The 21,401-nt window shown below is 31.0% G+C and overlaps 1 protein-coding gene across 5 annotated transcripts in view; it reads left to right on the forward strand.

The window, feature by feature from the left end:
• RapGAP1 (Rap GTPase activating protein 1) overlaps nt 1–21,401 on the forward strand; it is a 642,055-nt gene that overhangs the window by 581,191 nt on the left and 39,463 nt on the right. The window lies entirely within an intron of this gene.

Genomic DNA, 21,401 nt, shown 5'->3' on the forward strand with positions numbered 1-21,401 from the left:
CAAATAGTGTATAAGATGAACAACATAATGGCTTATTGTTCTGAAACAGAAGAGCGGAAAAACTGGACATGCTCTGGAAGGAGGGTCTGAACTATTTATTAAAAATCCAAAATGAGCAAATCTATCAAATATATTTAAAATGCCAGAATATTGCATGATTAATATTTGCATAATATGCGAAAAAGGGAAGTAATTTAATTTAAAGTTTAAACACCAGGCAAACGACTCAAAACCAGTGAGACTCTATAAAGAGAAATTTTGAAAGATGTTTGCACCAATCATCTCTCATAAAAATGAATGTATTGCATTAATTCCAAGTGCAAAAAGTCGTGGATTAAGTGTAACACAACACAAATTAGTGGCAGTAAGAGGGTGTTATGTGCTATAAACGGCTAAAATCAGATGAAATCATAATTGAGAATTGCTGTAGACTACAGTTAGTTCACCTGAACTATTCATCGAAAAAATACGAGCCAGAATACCACAAAATATTTTCTTTTATTGAAGACTTGGTCGAAAAATACAGAATATCCTTTTAAACAGTGCTCTAATTAACATTTAAATTTATCCATGAAATTTCAAACCATTGAGCATCAAAAAGTATTGAAAGTAATCGGTCTCATTTTTGTGAAATACTTTTAAAATTACTATGAACAACATAAATTGCTTTATAAAAAATACTTGAGGTTAAATGCTCACATCTTATTTACTACACAGAATACACACCATAAATATTTTATTTCTCTCCCTATGTCATATTTACTTTGTTTTTTTTCTGTTTTTAAGAACAAACAATCCGGAATGTATCATGATCGGTACAAATATCTCTCAAATATGTGTACGTTTTGTTTTTGAAAATACAAGTACAACGCCATGCGTACAAATGGTCGCTATAAAAGCCGGATATAGCTTCCTGCCCGAAAGAACATTATTTCTTAACTATACGGTGCATTCACCGATGATAATCGTTCGATAATCTCAACAACATCGAGACAGTCACGTAGACTAGACGACTTCAATGTCTTTCGTTTAAAAATAGTTCGCCCGAAATGTCCACAACCACGCGCCTAAATTCGAAATAAACCGGAGTCTGCGTACCAATTATTGGTCGGCACCTCCATCCCTCTCCTCGTCCCTTTTCCTCCTGTTCTTATTTTTTTCGGTTGCGTTTTCGATGACTTTTTTACGAGCACAAACTACCACTGATTTGATGCTTATCCGCTGGTCATAAATGTGTCAGCTGGTTTTTATGGCCAAGACAATTTTTCAAGGAGATTTTAGTAGTAGAATCAGTGTCTTAGAGATGTTTCAAACATATCAATGAATGCTGTTCAGAAAAACAGTGATAGAACAATATATTAAGCGTAATAAGTGGTTTAGATATTAAGAGGGTTAAGTGAGTTGTTTATTGAACTGAACAAGAGTTGGTTAGTCCAGGAGATCAAGAAGATGAAGTTTCAACTACTTCAGGTAAAATATACATGGTAATTTCAAACTTGTAATTAAAACTGTCCGTTTTAATTAAGGATTATATACTCGTATTTAATTAAGTGTGCGTAAAATAATTAAAAGCTATATTTTCCGTTATAAGATTGCTATCAATATACAATTCGTTCAAAAATTAAGATATAAATCTCCATGAAGGCGAAAGTGCGTGAACTTTAATACCAAAACTGTAATATTGAATAATATTATCGAATACTTAATATGATTTCTACTATTCTGTCTCCATTGTATAATCGAAGGGCAATTTGAATAAAAATAGGGATTATGAATTATATATTTATTTTTAATTATTATAAAATATTTTAACAAAAAAAATTGAACCGACTTCAAAAAATAAATAAGGAAATCACTAAAAATTAAAAAATAATCAAACTTTTTATTACAAAGAAAAACACTTTAAAATAAAATATGTACATCATAATCGTTGTAATAACTAAATAAAAATAAACAAAAATCTTATTTAACCTATCTACTACATGTATTTTATATTCTACTATACACACAATTTACCTTAATACCTAATTACACCTACTTATCTATTTACAATATTATTCTAACTACTACCAAGTGACCTCTAGTAGGTGGCGAACCCAAACAGTTACATTAATTTAGATTTTTAAAAATAAGTAAATTTTGTGTATATGTCACAAAATTATATTATCATTTTTGTATTTTTTGTAAAAATATTTTATTTTTCTCTTTTTAGTGTTAGATATTTACTCAATAAATTACACAGTTATTTTATTTAATATAACAATGAGTAAACCAAGTAAAGGTGCAAAATAAGAATAAAGAAACAATGATTGAAAATAAAGAGTGCTTCAGGCCCTGGGGTCCGCTATCTAGCCTAGGTGATTTGACTTGGTGATTTGCACTGAACGACTTTCGATTTTCCGTCACATCAGCTCAGCAATAACATTATACACAAATATCTGATTATTGTAGATAAAAAATATGTGAAAACTTTGTACGTGCTTTTGAAAATTGAGCATTTCCCTCGATTCCAACCAAACCTCCCCCCCTTCATCCCAACAAGTCCTGATTTGGTTCCACCTCGGAAGTGCACTCTTTCGAATAAAAAAAGAATTTTGAAAATCGACCCACAACATATATATATATATATATATATATATATATAGATAATTATTTAATGAAGTCCCCGATCAAATCAAAGTTATGTTATAACTCATACTTTATTATTTATTACTTGTTTTTACGTTTGCCGTTGTACTTTTTGTTTTATAACGATATTTTAAAACGATAATGAACGTATTTTAGGGAGCGCTAAAACAACTTTAAATGAAGGAATTTTCGGACCTCACCGATCGCTTCTCAAATATTGTTAAAGCTACTTACCTGAAGTGCCGCTACTTAGATAACGTCCTATAAGAAGACGTCCAGAACGTTGCGGATTACCTTTAAGTGGCTTTAGTTCGTCGATATTCGTAAATCATGGTCTGTGCATCAACGCTAGCGCATAGCGATTTGGTTTATTTCATAAAAATATTACTTGTATACCGGAACAATAAATAAAACAAAAGTAAAATGGCAGATTTTTTATTAATCTTATTAACCGAAATTTAACAACGGATAATAAATAAGCTACATTGGATTTATGTATAATCATTTTTAAAACGGCTGGATTCCATATCGTAAAACACCTTTTAAAATTCTTCAAGATACTGTTTATTATCGTGTATTTTCATTAAAAAAATACTGGTCAGTCTAAATGGAATTCCTAATCAAGTTTTTCCAAATAGATGTAATATATACTTTAAAATCATTTAGAATTAAACACAAATCTAAAATGAAAAAATAACCCTTAGTGTAATTATGCAATTTTGTCCAGCAGTAATATCTACATAGTACCATATGCACACATCTAATTTGAACATAAAATAATTATTGTATAATTTAAAATCTAGTGATATTGCAGATTTATTTTGCAATTGAATTAATTTCAAATATCAATTTTGGATTCTATTAATAAGTATATGATTATCCTTATTAAAATACTAAAGCTGATGCTGAAATGCAATATAAATAGATTTTTGTACTTTGTTATATTTACCTAGTTTACTCTATTTCCCAATATTAAATGAAAGCCAGCTTTAAAATTGTTTTTATAATAAGCGACCATCGTTCAAAACCGTCCAGACAACCCTCTAAATTCCATTCTATCGCAAAATAAACAGAGTTGGCTAATGGACTCAATTTGTCCGAGAAAAAAAAATATAAACGAAACCGCGTTGAAAGACTTGAGACATGGCGATAAAGTTCGACGTTTCTGTCTTCATTTTTCTCCCGCTCCAACGTAAATTCTCCACAAAATTTATTAAATGGATAGACTATGTTGGTCAGGAAGCACAGTCTATTTTTTTCGGTACCATTTCACTCTTGTTGGATTATTTTTTAACCACTATATTTTTGATACAAATAAAAAATATTTTTAAAATTACTTAAAAGAATGGTGGGAGAAATATCCATGGAACTCTAAAAATAAATTTCGAATTTTAAGGTTACACATCTCTTCTATTCCGTGAATGAATAAAGTTGTATCTAAATATATTTGGGGACAAAAATAAACGAGTTCAACTTTAGTGGGACAATCAGATTAATTCAAGTTGTGTCATAAACATATGAAATTTTAGTCACCGGATGTAATTTAGTGTTAAAATTTGTTAAAATATGCAGTATTAGCTACTGTGGTTAAAGCTTATGTGTGCCATATATTGCATTAAAACAGAGAATCTCAAGATTTAACATTCATAAAATATGCATTATATAATGTTCCTCTTGTTTTTTCATGAATTTAAAAACAAATGCTAATATTTAAAATAAAAGTTAATACATTTAATATGTTCAAACATTCAACTTGAATATATTTTGGGTAAACAGCTTTCACCAAAACAATGGAATTATCAGAAAATAGGTGTGGCCCATATCGTTTGGATCACAATTATTTACAACTAAACCCGATGATAGTATATAGAATTTTATCCAACAGAATTTCTATTTAAAGAAATATAGGTTAATAAAAATATATGCCGGCTTGGTTGGCGCAGTGGTAAAGGCGACAGGACGATCCGCCTACTGTTGCAATAGTCGCGGGTTCGAATCCTGCTGGGACATGGTAAATTTATGTTTGTAATTGTTCAATAGTTGTGATTGTGTCTGTTCTAAGTTGGTCACTCGCCAGTCGGTACGCTTAAGTCGGTACGCTTAGTTCATTTTGATATTTGTATTAATTATCTTTAATTTGTTTCAGGTAAACACTTTTGTATCAGTATGAGCCTGATTTATGGCAAGCAATGTTGATTACCCAATAAGTATGTATGGTATTTATGTAATCAAATATTTTTATCATTTATTTAATATTCCGGAAAATAGTGAAACCAGTCACTGAACAGACAAGTCTTCATTAATTAAAAACTAATTAAGTGTTTCATTGACGAAACGGTATTTCTAATGTCCATCTTGTAGGCTGATACGCGTATATACATAGCTATTATTAAAATTTAATAAAAGTCGTAAAATGTAACGAGAAAGAGGGAAGAAACAATATCATCAACCATTTTTCTTAGTAGCGCCTTTTGGACTGGAAACGATTATCGGGTCAAAAAGGTTCTAATAAAAGGGAAAACCCTGACTGTTAAGGTTCTCAGCTTTAGAAGACGGAGAGTAGATATCCCCTTGGACCTTTTCTTTTTTTTAAACGGTTGTATTACATTGTTTCGTGGAACAATTTCAAATACTTTATTTCACTCGAATTGTTTTACAGTTATACTTTTTTTTAATCACGTAAGATATTCACTAGCTATATTTGTTATATTTTAAAAGTGTATTTGTATAGAACATTAAAAAAGAAAACAAAATAAATTATCAACAAACTGTTTTACTGGTAATATTATAGGTAAAGGAGTATGAATATTTTCTCTTTAAACAAATATATTCTCAAATATCGAGAAGTCATACAAGTGGCATCGACAGTACTCGAGAAAGAAGCGCGAGTCATGTAGTAAAAAAACAAGAATTAACCAACGGCTGTTGGTGACAAAAATATCATTCAATGTATTTAGACCTAGAATTCAGATGGTAGCCAGTGTCCTATTTTTGAACTATTCCGAAGGTTTTTAGTGAATGGAAAATGTATTTTTGAGTAACCCGTAATGAATTGGATAGTTCCTGGCAAGTTTGATAACAATCCTCGTCCAGCAACTCTTCCATTTTCTTTCACTAATAACCTCGTAACCATATGTCTCTTATTACAGTACGCGCTTTTGCTTCAGTTTTTGCGTTTTTAAAAGCAGAAATCTCTTAACACACAACAAGAATATGTTTACTTACTTAGCTGTATACCTCGCTGTATATAATTGGCAAATGTGGAAATGAGGAATTATGAACAAATGTTTTGCCTTGACATGTCAAATTCTCATTCACCATTTTGAGTCCTCATTTTTCGCTGGCATAACTTTTTTATTAAATAGCGGGTTACAATTTGTATCTCTAATAATGCATTGTAAAATAATTATTGATAATTATATTTGCTTCTAGAATTTCAAAGAAGGAAAAACAGTAAAAATTATTTGTAGTTGTAGTTGTTTCGCCAATACAAGTAGTTCTTTCAAAATATCTTAGTTACCTTTTTACCAGCTAGGTTTTATATAAAATTTAATAAAAGTCGTAAAATGTAACGAGAAAGAGGGAAGAAACAATATCATCAGCCATTTTTCTTAGTAGCGCCTTTTGGACTGGAAACGATTATCGGGTCAAAAAGGTTCTAATAAAAGGGAAAACCCTGACTGTTAAGGTTCTCAGCTTTAGAAGACTGGAAGTAGATATCCCCTTGGACCCTTTCTTTTTTTTAACGGCTGTATTAGATTGTTTCGTGGAACAATTTCAAATACTTTATTTCACTCGAATTGTTATACAGTTATACTTTTTTTTAATCACGTAAGATATTCAATAGCTATATTTATTATATTTTAAAAGTTTATTTGTATAGAACATTAAAAAAGAAAACAAAATAAATTATCAACAAACTGTTTTACTGGTAATATTATAGGTAAAGGAGTATGAATATTTTGCCTTTAAACAAATATATTCTCAAATATCGAGAAGTCATACAAGTGGCATCGACAGTACTCGAGAAAGAAGCGCGAGTCATGTAGTGAAAAAACAAGAATTAACCACGACAAGGTACCGTTGACGATCCTACTTTTGCTCGATACGTGTGCAGCATCATCTTCTCGGGTTGTCTTCTTCAGTGGGTCACTAGTCTGCGGAAACGAGAACGACAAAGCCATCTGGTCACTAACTGTAATCTTCGATGCACTTGCTCCGATGACACATGTTTCTTTGTGTCGGTATCTGATTGTTGGTAAATTATTATATACTGTTGAATTAATTAGTAATGAATCATACTATTATAAATTATAGCGATTGCTTTCTAATTTAATATGTTTATTTATATTTATTTATATTCACGTGTTACTGAGAGTTATGGATACTGCTTTTTGGCCATTCTATCAATTTTTACATTCAATGTCACTTTCTTCTCCTAAACTTTACATATATTTAAATACTATGGGGAGGTATTCAGTAACTTTAACCATATAGACAATATTAAATTATCTGTCGTAGTATTATAGTATTTGGAACGTAAAACTCCGCAAAAACCCATAAATACAATTCATCTCCCACGACAAAAGAACAACATTCCCAGCATCTTTCCTGGCGTGATTTACCGCTAGGCCTTGATTTGGATAGAGAGAAGACTGTAAAAAATAAAACAGATTGGTGGGCGGGCACCGCCATATTGTTTCTATTAACCAGCATCGTCCGGTGAGCATGCACGACTTTTAGATTAATGTTTCTTGTTCACTAAAAAAATCACCAATAACAGCACTATTTTTATTGTTATTTCTGGTATCAATTTACCGGGGTATTTATAATGAGTATTCGGTAAATATAATTAATTTTGAACAATATATATCGTAATATAAGTTAAATAAATTACCCGGATTTTCAGTTTTTAAAAGGAAATTAAACTGGAGAAATTTAATATTAAAAATCGTCTACATTATTTAGTCGAAAGAATGAACAATCAGCAATTTAATTCTGAGGAAATATCTTTTTTAAAACGTAAAGAGTAACTTAAACTCCCAAGGCGATTTTTTCTCTTTGAGTTGTTCTATTATTTCTATTTTTGTCTAGTTGCTTTCCCTTGCTAATTTCATTTAGAGTTTTAATAAGGAATTTTTAAATAGCGGGATGCTTCTTAAAAATATTAAAAGAGACAATTAAACATCAAATGCGAATAAAGTCAAGATGAAATGCAAATTGAATTATCTTACTATTAATGCGATAGTACAGTAATGGAAGTAACAGAAATTTTGTTTTATAAAAGTAAAATTCTAAAGTATCAAACTCTAAATACTCCTTATAAAAGGCAATTAGGACCACCGTTTTTACTAATGGTATTAGTACTACATATTGAAAACCACCGTTATTTTTCAAATTTTAAAGGTTTATTACTAGATCTACCGAATCTACCGTTGAATTAAACTATATGCCATTGATCGGAATATGTTAGATTATAATCTGAAGGAATAATATCGGCATGCCTTTCTTAATACAGCAGTCTTGATATCCTTCTTCTTTCCTCTTGAGCTTGCCCATCCACTTTTCAATTCAACGGCTGTTGGTGACAAAAATATCATTCAATGTATTTAGAGCTAGAATTCAGTGTCCTATTTTTGAACCATTCCGAAGGTTTTTAGTAATGGAAAATGTATTTTTGAGTAACCCGTAATGAATTGGATAGTTCCTGCCAAGTTTGATAACAATCCTCGTCCAGCAACTCTTCCATTTTCTTTTAGTAATAACCTCGTAACCATATGTCTCTTATTATCGTATGCGCTTTTGCTTCAGTTTTTGCGTTTTTAAAAGCAGAAAACTCTTAACACACAACAAGAATATGTTTACTTACTTAGCTGTATATCTCGCTGTATATAATTGGCAAATGTGGAAATGAGGAATTATGAACAAATGTTTTGCCTTGACATGTCAAATTCTCATTCACCATTTTGAGTCCTCATTTTTCGCTGGCATAATTTTTTTTATTAAATAGCGGGTTACAATTTGTATCTCTAATAATGCATTGTGAAATAATTATTGATAATTATATTTACTTCTAGAATTTCAAAGAAGGAAAAACAATAAAAATTATTTGTAGTTGTAGTTGTTTCGCCAATACAAGTAGTTCTTTCAAAATATTTTAGTTTCCTTTTTACCAGCTAGGTTTTATATAGACCGCTTAACATGGCATTGAATAACAGCATTGAACCTGTCGACTGACCAGTGTGCAACATTTTACACTGTTCTTTATATAATTACATTCACAAATATAAAGTACATCCATGGATTGGCCGGATTTCAATCCGCGAATATCGCAGTAGCCGAACTGTCTTGTCGCCTTGACCATTGAGGCTAATAAACTGGCTCAATGAAGGTAGTAATAATAATTCAGATAATAGTAAAAATAATAATTCAGTAGGTTTGAATAAACAACAAGATTAAATCAAAAAGATTGATACTACATTGTGAATACATCCTAAATGCTCAACTCTATCAGTCTTTTCCACGTCAAATGTTCAAAAATTATAAGTACTAGAGATAGTATTGTAATAAGGAACATGATTCCTGAACATCATACCTTTTCAGTAATTTTTACGTATTGCACATTGGAAATAATTTCAAATGGCTCTTGTGGCGATTGTTAAATTAAACAAATCATCTTTAAACTGTTCATATAGCCGCAACTTGATAAGAATATTACTTTACTTAACTGAAACTAATGATCCTAATATAAGGGTCATTCAATAAGTCTAAAAATAACACATTATGTTATGTTGATTTTATAGAACTTTTCAACTTTCTCATGTTTACTTGATATTATTTTTCCTACCATTTTCTCTATCAAATAGCCATCAGGGCGATGCGGTGAATGTTGTAATAATTTGAATTGTTTTTCGAGTTCCATGATTTTAATTATCACAACTATACGCATCCGTGTACTGTTTTGTTCGTGTCCGATCTTTTTTCCTTTTTAGATGAAGACGTTCTTTCTTAAATTCTTTCATCAATCTACTCAACTCCTTTTTTTGTCCTAATAGTAGTTATGGATGAAACAGTAACTAAAAAAGGCTTATTTCTCGGTCTCTAGTTCGATCGCAGGTTCCAATGGTCAGCCCAAATCCAGCACGCTATCTGCAAAGGCAATGGCTCTGCAGAAAAAGTAAACTCACAATCCCCCAGAAAGCGACTCTACATAAAATGCTAATCCGTCCAATCTTCCTCTTCAGATCACAGGTGTGGTACAGGTACGTCTCTGAGAGACAACTTCCACTACCTCAAGTGTTCTAATTCAAAAAAGTCCGCGCGTTACTCAATGCCCTATGGTTTATGAGGAACGTCAACACTCACCTCAAATTAGGCATCCTGTTCGTGAAGAGTTTCACGAACATGTTCAGGGTAAGGTTCTCCCTAGGTTCCTTAGAACACGACAACACCTTAATAAAATCCCTACCCATCCACAAACCTTAGTAGATAACCAACTACGACAATCCCAGTCGTAACCCAGGGTCTGTGTCGCCCGGAAAACACTTCACTATCCCAAACCCGAAGCGACATCATCAAAAGACCAGTTCTGGTTTAGTTCTAGCTGGCCATTCTGGAATAAGAATAAAAGCTTATTTCTCTGTATTTCTTCGTGGTACATTTTCCATCAATAACCCACAGTTATGCAGAAACTCATCAGAATTGTTCCAAAATCAACCACACGATTATTTTGGTTCTCCACTGAAAGCTAACAAGGCATTCATATTTTCTGCCACAACGAAATATTTATCACACTCAATTTTTATACGAAATTAAATATACTATACCTTGCGATATTGTGGATTATTTGGTGTTTAATTGCTTTAACTAAACGTTCCGAAGGACAATCATTTCTTATGAATCTATTGATATTTTAATATTCATTTACGCAATTCCAAATACTAAAGATAATGTGCTGATAACAATATTCAACACAGCTTTAATAGCTTTCGGTATTAAGCCTTTAAAATATAAAAAATTAACTTTTTCTAATTTTTTTAGCTAATTAACTTACTTCAATCAACAAAACTAATGAAAACATGTGAGACTGACTGCAATCTAAATGCAAAGTCTTATTGAATTATCATCATATATTTTACATTAGTTATGTTATGTTTAAATAAAACTTCTTTTAGAAAATCATTTTATTTTAAGAAATGCCTACCTGGTATCATCGCGCAAGTAAAACAAAAGGAATATTACTAAGTGTATAGCAAAAGACGTTTTCTTTTCGGATTTCGTCAGATATGCGGTAGCGTTCCCATTCCATTCCAACATAATCTTCCGTAATGGTTCTTTTGCGTTTTTAAAAATAATCCACCGCCATATTTTGTCGCGTTAATCCAGCGGCGGTATCGCTTACCTCAATACCAGCGAGAGCGCGCACGAGTCTTAGAAAGCGCTTAATTCGCGGAACATAATTCCACAAAGGCCGAATTAATTCGGAATCGGCTAACTGTAAAGTTTATCCAGATATATCCGTAAAACTGCCACGGAAACTAATTTAAATGATTTACGGACGAAACTTCCTAATTGAACAAGATTTTTTTTAAATCGTAAAAGGATTTGGTCCATTCCAAGTTAAAGGTCAGTTTTCATAATTAGAAGTTAGTCTTGATTAATAGTAAAATGTTTTAGATAATATTTAATAAAAAATCATAATGTTGAACACAATTCTTTTTTTGATTAAAATGTTTTGTTACTAGATGAAAAAGTTTTTTTATAACATTTTTATTAGTTATGCGTAGTACAATCTTAATTATAAATTAATTTATTACTATATTTCATTTGTACTTAATGTGATTGTGATTTGTAATTGATTTACAAGCAAGGCGAATGCGAGATAAATACATCAATATATGTTCCTCAATTATAAAATTATAATAAATTAAGCTATAGTTTACACTAAAGATATACACTTTATATAAGTTCGTATGGTTTGGTTTGGTTCGCTTCAATCTTCTGATATTCTGCGCGTTGTTCAGTAGTTGTATTGCTTCTACACTAGTTTGGTTTACTTCTTTCGTTTGTTACGTAGCGATAAATATTGGTAATTAATCGAGTAATTTTGTTTTGGCGAGATAAAAAAGGTAGCGACATTTTCATTTATCAGAACTATACAACAAATGGTGTTACTCTGTATTAAATCGCATCGGGTACATTTGTAGCCGATGGGGCTTCACGTTTCATTATGTTTTGAGTATATAGTCTATTCAGAGTTTTTTCCGAACATACGCCATCAAGATGTTTACCGTATTGCCTGCCGCAACTTGTAAATTTGTTTTAGAATCAGACTATATTTTCCTCTATTTTATTCTAGTTTATTCTAGTTAAAAGGAAACACAATGCTCATTAGTTCCAACACGTAATCGAATAGCCTGTCAAAGCCGTCCGGTTGTCAAGCGTATGTAAGTTTCTTGAAAGCAATAGTAATAAGAAGTTATAACTCTAACTCTCTAACTTATAAACTCTTGTAGCTGTATAATTAACTGTAGTTTTTAGATGTACTATAATGTTAAAATAAATTATATTTGATAACCATTTGTTCAATTATTTTATTTAGATTAGAATTTTGTCGTATGTAAAATCAAACTGAACTTAAACCCAGAGTTGATGTGGCAACATTGCGACGATTTGATGTCACAAATGTAAATGACGTATGTATGTTTCGTCGAGGTGGAAATGTTTTTCAGTGCTTGAAAATGTCTGAATTTGCATCGGGTAAATCGCACCTGATGACTTTTTTACTTCAATTTGAAAAATACGGCTGAAGTTCATCATCGATTTGAATATGTGAATACTAACTTGAACGTTTTAAAAGTAGTTACACAGCGCGTAGCTGTGTGGTCTAAGATCTTAAGGCTAGATCTTTAAGTCTTAGATCTTCTGTCTTGAAATACTTTTTGTATCGTATTATTACTGGTGATGAAAAGATTATTACTATTATGATAATATCAATGACTCCGAGCTACTGCTCCATGTTTGCTGCGATCAACTTGGTATGGTATACTATGAGTTACTAAAACCGATCCTAACAACCATCAGTGGTGATCGCTATCGACTACTTTTGGTTCATTTGACCGGAATACACTTCTTCACGGCTTCACTTCTTCTCTTCTTCTTCCATCGTCACTTCTTATGACGATACCAAAGAAAGGGTCGATTCGTAGATATCCTCCAAAGATTCATCGTTCTTTCGAGATGGAATCTGAAAATTGTCTGAAAGGTGAGAGAAAGTAGCAAACTGTATAAAATACATTCTATCGATTTTTAACTAATTTATAAACCTGATATATCTTGATTTAAAATATGTTAACAATACCTCATTTAGTTATTTAATATTTTGAAGATATCTTTATACCAAAATGGAATATTATAATTTTGTTGTCAGATTTTCAAAAATGTATCAAAATATAATATATTTCCTTGAACTGTCAAATATATTGAAGTAGAGAATCATAAATTTAATAAACTTGAATGAGCAGGTAGCTGACGTGACGAGGTCTTTACCTGATACACAATAAGTACTAGGTATTCTCCAGTTCTTGTTAGTTGATTCTTTATTTACATATTGCTAATTCTATTCCTGGAAAGAACGAGGTTAATCTAAAAATTAATCAATATACATAATATTTTATGAAAAACGCAGTTGCATCCAAACTTTTAATTTAATCAAACTAAAGTATTCACAAATAGGCTCTATTCTTAATTGTGTGTTTAGAGTATTTTATAATCAAAATTTAATTTATAATTTAAAATTTCAACAATGTTTAGATACAAATGGACCGACCAAGGTAAATAAAGCGGCTTAGTGCCCTTTAATTTTTCTGTTATTCCCCATTGACTAGACATCTATTATGATTTGACATTAACGAGCTTAGAAGGGTTCATTCTTCTATTTGATTCTGTTATTCAGATCTAAATGATGTTTTTATTGAAGCATCCTAATATACACCCGTATGCTCTTTGTTTGATAAGTTGGTTAGGATACTGATAACTGGATGTTCTCTATAAGCTCTAATCTTTCTACAAACAAATAATAAAAAATCACCAAAATTAAATTTATAGACCATTTACAATGTACAAATATATAATATCATCGTGATAGTGGACACGATTTAAACCATTCACCACAAACAGAACAAGTGCATAAACTTGTTAACAAAATGAATATGGACTTAAACGCCAAAAAATATTGTTCATCTGCATTCCCAGACTTATCGAAGGCATTTAATAAAATATGGTATACGGGATGCAGGTTAAATTAAAGAAATTTCTCCCTCATCCGGATTATAAGCTACTAAAATCTTATCTCACTCATCGTCGTTTTAGTGCAAAACAATGCGATGAACATACCGAATAACATGCAATATATTCAGGAGTTCTACAAGGTAGTGTACTGACTCTAGTACTATATCTTACACAGTACTATACAGCTCATCGACTTACAACAAAAATAACCACTGTGGCAACATACGCAGACGACACGGCAGTCTTAGCCTCTCATGAAGATCCAGCCATAACATCAATTAACCTACAAACACACCTAAATCAAATACAAGTATGGCTGAAAACATGGCGGATAAAAGTCAACGAAACAAAATCCAGTCATATAACTTTTACGCTCCGTAGATGAACACGTCCACCAGTTTATATCAATAATTATCAACTTCCGCAAACAGAGGATGCTAAATATATTGGAATGCACCTAGATATTGTATAAATCTTTACTCAAGCCTATTTGGTCATATGGAATCCAACTATAGGGAAGCAAGTCTAATATATCAATCATAAAACGGTTCCAAAATAAAATGTTGCGTGCCATTGTTGATGCTCCGTTCTATGTTTCAATTGAAATGAGACAACGCAATATTTCTCTAGAACCTATAACGAATGTAATTCAACGTGTTTGTGTGAAATACTTCGAAAGAGTGGCAGTGCAACACAATGTACTCGGTAATCAGCTAAATATGGGAAGTGACAGTGAAATGAGTAGACTAAAACGTTTAACACCGTCCGTTGAGTTTATTGGACATATATAGACTATAGAATAAGCTTTGAAATAAGATTAATTAATTAAAATAGTATTTTGTACAGGAGAACACTTAATGATGTGATTTTCTACATGCCATGTATATTTAATATAAAAATAACAAAAACTTATTGCCCTCTGGGTAGGTTATGGAGCTACTAAGAGTAATAAAAAAACTTCTCAATTTTGCTTCAACCAACCAGCCAAATGAGAAGTCTCCCTACCTTTAATGAACGACTTCAATCTTTGAGTTCAAATAACTATAAAAAATAAAACCTTTTATCCTTTATTTATATTGGATGATTATGCATCCTTTACCTAAAAAACCATTGGGTAAACATGTCCAAAATATTATTCGAGTGTGATTTGGTTATCACATATTATGGAAGACAGAAAACATAAATTACAGAGTTCTAGAACAAATATTTCTCGAAATAAGAATAATTTTAAATAAGCATCATAGATCCAAACAAAGAAATAACGATACTTTTAATGGCGACCAAAATTTATTCTTCGTCGGTTCTCCTATTTTTAACAGAATTCAACCAACCAAGCTTCCATCGTACGAACGTGCACTTGAAAATCGAACAGAAAGACTCGAAATGAGAATAAAACGAAATAAAATACCCCTAAAGCTGCACAATTAAAAACAAAAAATTTATCTATATCTGCTTGATCGGAAAGGTCTCAGGACGCAACACCGCAATATATCAGACCTTATCTCGTGCTTTTGCCGTATGCTTTTTGTTCGTTAAAGCTTTAATGTGTCGTTATTATTGTCTTCGATAAGGAGTCGAAGTTTGCCCGGTACGTAATGGTATAGGAAAGTCATGTCAACCTGGCGATGTACCCACGCAAAGAACGGACGTTTTCAGAAAAATAAAAGTTTTATACTTTGTCTTTGTAATTATCTTTGGATACCGAAAACGCTATGGCGCTGAAATTACATTTTTCATCACGAATAGTAATTATAGTTTTAATTATTGTTCGTGATACTTATGTTTACATATTTCATATATATACACCACATATTGATACTATACCACCCCCCGTGTTCAATCTGCGTTAAAGTTAACATTCTTACTAAGTAATCTTGTCAATGTTTTATGACAGAACAAATTTATTCAACAATATGAGAAAAAATATACATGTAAATTAATTTTGAGTAGTATATTATATAAATACTAGCCGTAATAATTGAAGAAACATTGTCAGAATAAGACTTTCTAAATATTTCTGCTAACAGAAAAAGCAAAACGTCCTACAAATGTTGTTTTCTCAGTTATTTTTAGTTATGATGTTTTATATTATAAAGGATAAACGAACGATTTAAAAAATTAGCTGAGGACAAAGTAAACTCCAAACGAAACGACTCATAATGATACCGCTTTGATATCAATATACTTAAAAAATAAATAACGAACTCACTAAAAATTAAAAAATAATCAAATTAAGATTTTTAACACAAAAAAGAATTTTAGAATAAAATATGTACATAATAATCGTTGTAATAACCAAATAAAAATAATCAGAAACCTTATTTAACTTATGTACAACACGTATTTTATATTCTACTATATACATACAATTTAGCTTAATACCTACCTAAACCTATTTATCTATTTACAATATTATTTTAACTACTACCAACTGATCACTGTCGGTGCCAACCCAAGCAGTTATATTAATTATGATTGGTTTTGTTGATAATTTAACTTTTTGTAAGACACAAAATTATCAATTTTTTTGTTAAAAATATTTATTTATCTCTTTTTAGTGTTAGATATTTACCCAATAAATTACGCAGTTCTTTTATTTAATATAACAATGAGTAAACCAAGTAAAGGTGCAAAATAGGAATAAAGAAATAATGATTGAAAATGAGGAGCGCTTCAAGCGCCGAGGTCCGATACCCTAGCCTATGTGATATGACAAATGTTCTGACTAAACAACAAAAAGTTGTTGTCCCCGCCGGGAATCGAACCGGCAACCTCCGCGTGGGTGCTAAACACTTTTACCATTACATCATAGAAGCAGTTGTCTAAATATTTCTACGAGACCTTATATGCTATAGTTAATGCTTAAAAAGCAAACTGAATAACTTTTGCACTGAACGACTTCCAATTTTCCATCACATCAGCTCAACAATAGCATTACGCACAAATGTCTGATTATTTTAGATAAAAAATATGTGCACTTTGTAGGTGCCTTTGAAATTTGAGCGTTTCCCTCGACTTCTACAACCCCCCCCCCCTCCCTTCTACAATCAGGTCCAGATTTGGTTCCAAAGGGCCCACTTCTGAAATGCAATCTTTCGAATAACAAAAAATAATTTTAAAAATCGGCTCACAATTGACGGAGAAATCGGCGAACATTTCCTTTTTCGAAGTTGGTTAAAAATTGCATTAAATGAAGTAATTACATTACTTCAAATTCACAATTGTATTTTTTTACAATACTCATTTTACCAACTTGGTGACCACAATTGTCTAGACAACAGATTTTAATCTAAATCATCATGATGGTATAATGCTAGAAAGGTAAGGATCTATTCTAGAATGATCTATTAGAATGATAGACCCTAGTGTGGAGAAAGGAGACCAACAGAAAAAACATCAATATATTTTTATCTATACGATATTATTTTTTATATGGATAGTAACATAGGTAACTTTATAAGAGCAATACTCATGCAACCAACTCAACTTCCCTATGAGAAAGCTCTGTTCAAAGTTGGTGCCGCGTTTGCTCACTGTTGATCAAAAACAAGAACGTGTTGATGATTCTGAACAGTGTTTGGCCATGTTTAGACGTAACAAACCGGAATTTTTGCATCGATATGTGACAATGGATGAAGCATCGATCCATCACTTCACTCCGGAATCAAAACGATCGTCGTCTGAGTGGACAGCAACTGGTGACAGGCCTATTTTGAGGCTATAAATCGTTCAACCAAGGTGGTATTAAAATGTTAGAACGGCGCTGGAATGATGTGCGGCTCTTGATGGAAATTACCTTAATAAATAAAGCCAGCTAAAAAACGCGTTTTCTTTATTACGTTCGGGACTTTTCAACCCTTGTGTTATATCGCCAATTAAAATCGGATTTACGTGTCATATGTTTTTTTAGTCATTGGAATAAGTCGTTTTAATAATAAATTATATAATTAAAAATATACATAATTTGACTATGTAACGATAAATCTTAAGATTTTAAATTGAATAATCAGTACTATAAGTTGATTCTTGTTCACTATTTATTTGTAGTATTATGACAAATAATAATATCCTCAACAACTTTCACTATTGCTGCCATTATATCATCATTAAAAGAATGAACATTCGTAAGGAGATATATTTGACAAGAAGCAAATTACATTTTTTATTAATATTATGTTAAAAGATCTTCTTTATCTACTCTACATTTCCATGACAGTTCCAGTTATATACTTCAGTATGTCATGTCATACCCTTGTCGTTTATACGTATTTACTCAACGAATCTGCATATCTTTATAAGTAGAACTTCTCCTTGCTGTAACTTAGATATGTTAGTTGCTCAAATAACAAAGCCCTTGTTTATATACTAACCGATAAGAGAAGAAAAACCGCAGTAGAACTCGTATCATTGTGATAAAGTGATAAAAGTTTTGCGACCGACGTGTCGACCACCGAATACGAAAGCTTTATTATTGCGCAACAATAGAAAACAATCTCGGAACAGATAAATTCAGATGTGTGCCATCGCTGAATACTGTGCTCACGGAAAACTAAATGAAAATGATGGGAACGAACACGACTATTTCAAAAGATTGCCCAATAAAATAGCGTTGTTTATTGTTAAGACGGTTTTCTTGCATTGTAACTGGGTAACCTTTACATCTTATGTATTATTCAGAAGATTTTTATTTGATTGCGTTCCCTTAATTGAAATTAAGGCAAAAACATTATATCTGCGATTGAATAATATTTTCACTACATTGTTTACAACTAAACATATTTGAAAGAATTATTCTATTTTTTTATTTGGTTTACGTAATCTTTTGAATAACATATTACACAATAAAAATTGGCTAAAAATAATTACTTCAATAAACCTCTATCATGAAATTATTTACTAAGTACTATTCTTGTTTTTCTCATTATAATTTACTCATTATTTTAAATTGATAGTTAATTATCTGTGTTTGACTATAACTTTATATTAAAATCAGTTATTTTATTAGAACCTTATATCAGTTTTCGCTATTTTGTGTTTGTATAAAATTAACACTATTTGCTATTTACCGATCACATAACTGGATATTTTTGAGTTAAGAAAGAAAGATAGAAAGAATTGCTGAAAATCGATTTATTACTTTTAAATTGGACTCCATGACATAAAATCCGTATTTTCCTTTTTTTGTTGGCTCACTATTACAAGTGGGTGCAGATCTGTTGGCGTCATATTGATTAACAGTGATTCTCAATTGTTTACGAATATTATAATTGCAAACGAGTTTTGTCTCAATAACCTTACCAGTTCTAAACGAATTAAATTAAAATTGTTTAAATATTTTCATCAAAAATATATTTAAAAAATCTTACTTATAAAAATGTGCATATTTATTTTACTTAAGAGAAAGAAAGAAAACATATCAATATGTAGAAATATCGTCTCATAAATAATCACGATAATTTATTCAATATTTCCTTTTGCAATATACATAAAAACACCATAATTTAATTTGAATAACAGCTATTTGCATGAAAGATGTTGTCACTTTATTATATTTTTGCTATCACGATCGATCTTTTTTTTTTCGTATTTTTTACACGTTTTGTCGAATTTATTTTATATTTTTATTTATACGTTAAATTTAAGTGACTTAAAGTGAATCAATAGTAACATATTCATTGTCAATGTAATAACTTTGTTGCCGGCTTTGTAGCGGAGTGGTAAAGGCGATGGGACGGTCCCCCTACTGTTGCGGTAGCCGCGGGTTCGAATCCTGCTGGGGCATGGTTGTAAATTTACGTTTGTGATTGTTTAAAATTTGTGAATGTTCTAGGCAAGAGTGTAAAATCTGACAAGGAAAATGATCCCAGTCACGCCAGTAACCAGGCTGGGTAAGACCGGATGTCTTCTGGGATGATTTCTAAAGTTGGTCACTCGCCAGTGGGTAGGCTTAATGCTAATGACCGTAGTTCGGAGCTCACGTTAAACTTTAGGCCCAGTCCAGATAAACCCATAGTTGGTAAAAGGATACTTTAAAATATATATAAAAAAATAACTTTGTTAGTTGTTATGTTCTATAATAATGCAAGTTTTTGCCATTATGGTAAAATTGGAAAAATAATCATCAAATCTGTCGCTGTTATTGTACCGCGATTTTTCATCACGTCTAGATAACCAATTATAATTACGATGGTGAAATTATAAAATATTTATACAATTACAATATGGGCGCTAATGAGATTCAACTACTTTTAATTTTGTTGAAAATCAAATATGTTTGAAAAAAATTTGCGTAGCTATAAATATCTATAATATATAATAGTTTGGTTAGTAAGCTATTTTAATTAACGGACAATTAAATTTTGAGATATTTTCTCAATTACTTTTGTATTACAGGTATCAGTTTTTGCTTTGGGTTGATATAATTTGCATTAATATATTGTTATTTTATGTTATTTATATTTTATGTTATATTTTACCAAAATGCAATTAATATAAAATTAAAAAATTATCCAATTGCATTTTTTTCGCATATAGCATTACCCACCTTAAAATTCTCATGAGGATTAAAACAATGTCACGAAAAGAAAAACGATGAAGTATCTAAATAATACATTTTGGCTTTTAGGAAAGAAAAACAATATTTTCTTCTCTGTTATTATATAAGTAATTTGTGAAAAGAACTGTTTTGAATGTACCAAACGACTACAGTGTATTAGTTTAATGACATTAGTAGATATCGGAAAAGTAGACGCACCAAATTGCTTTTTTACATTCATTAATGACCCTGAACACTTTTTTTAACTATGTCTATTGTCTCTATTTTTTACTATGCCGGAACATAAAAAAGAACCTTGAAAGGCCAATACTTTTAACGTACAGATCCAATCAGCCGGTAACAATCAGAACATATCAGGTACTATTGTGATGAAACTAATGCTAACCTGCTCTCGGTGTTATTTCTCGAATACTGAAAAATTACATTATTCCGGTCTACACTTTCATTTTTATAGGATTTGTTATAAATCATTATGAAACACTGTTATATAATGCGAATCAGTTTAAATTTCGACATTTTATGTCATATGCAAAACATATTATAATATTATCGTCTGATGTAAAAGTTAATTAGTTTTTTGCGCCTCTCAAACGATTCGGTTTGATTTTGTTATTTTAGCAAATTGGTATTTCATTAAGTATTAATTAGCGTTAGTACACTAGCATGGTCTATCGTAAGAAATTCTATTATTAGTATATATAAGTGTTGTTTCAATAGTTACAACATATTCACTACTAAACAGTGAATGTCATTGGTAGTAAATATGCCGCCCATACTTGCTTTGCTATGTTTTTAGAAAGTTAAGCTTAATTTAGACAAGAAATTTTACTCATTTCGATAAAATGTTATAGTGTTGTCCACAAGCATCTACTGCTGCTCCGTGAACAATAAAGTATAAATTTTAACACAGTTTTTAAGTAAGATTTTT

This window comes from Rhynchophorus ferrugineus, unplaced genomic scaffold, assembly GCF_030347505.1.
Source record: "Rhynchophorus ferrugineus isolate W39M unplaced genomic scaffold, kcgeb_rfMv2 rfM1, whole genome shotgun sequence".
In the NCBI taxonomy this organism is placed as follows: Eukaryota; Metazoa; Arthropoda; class Insecta; order Coleoptera; family Curculionidae; genus Rhynchophorus; species Rhynchophorus ferrugineus.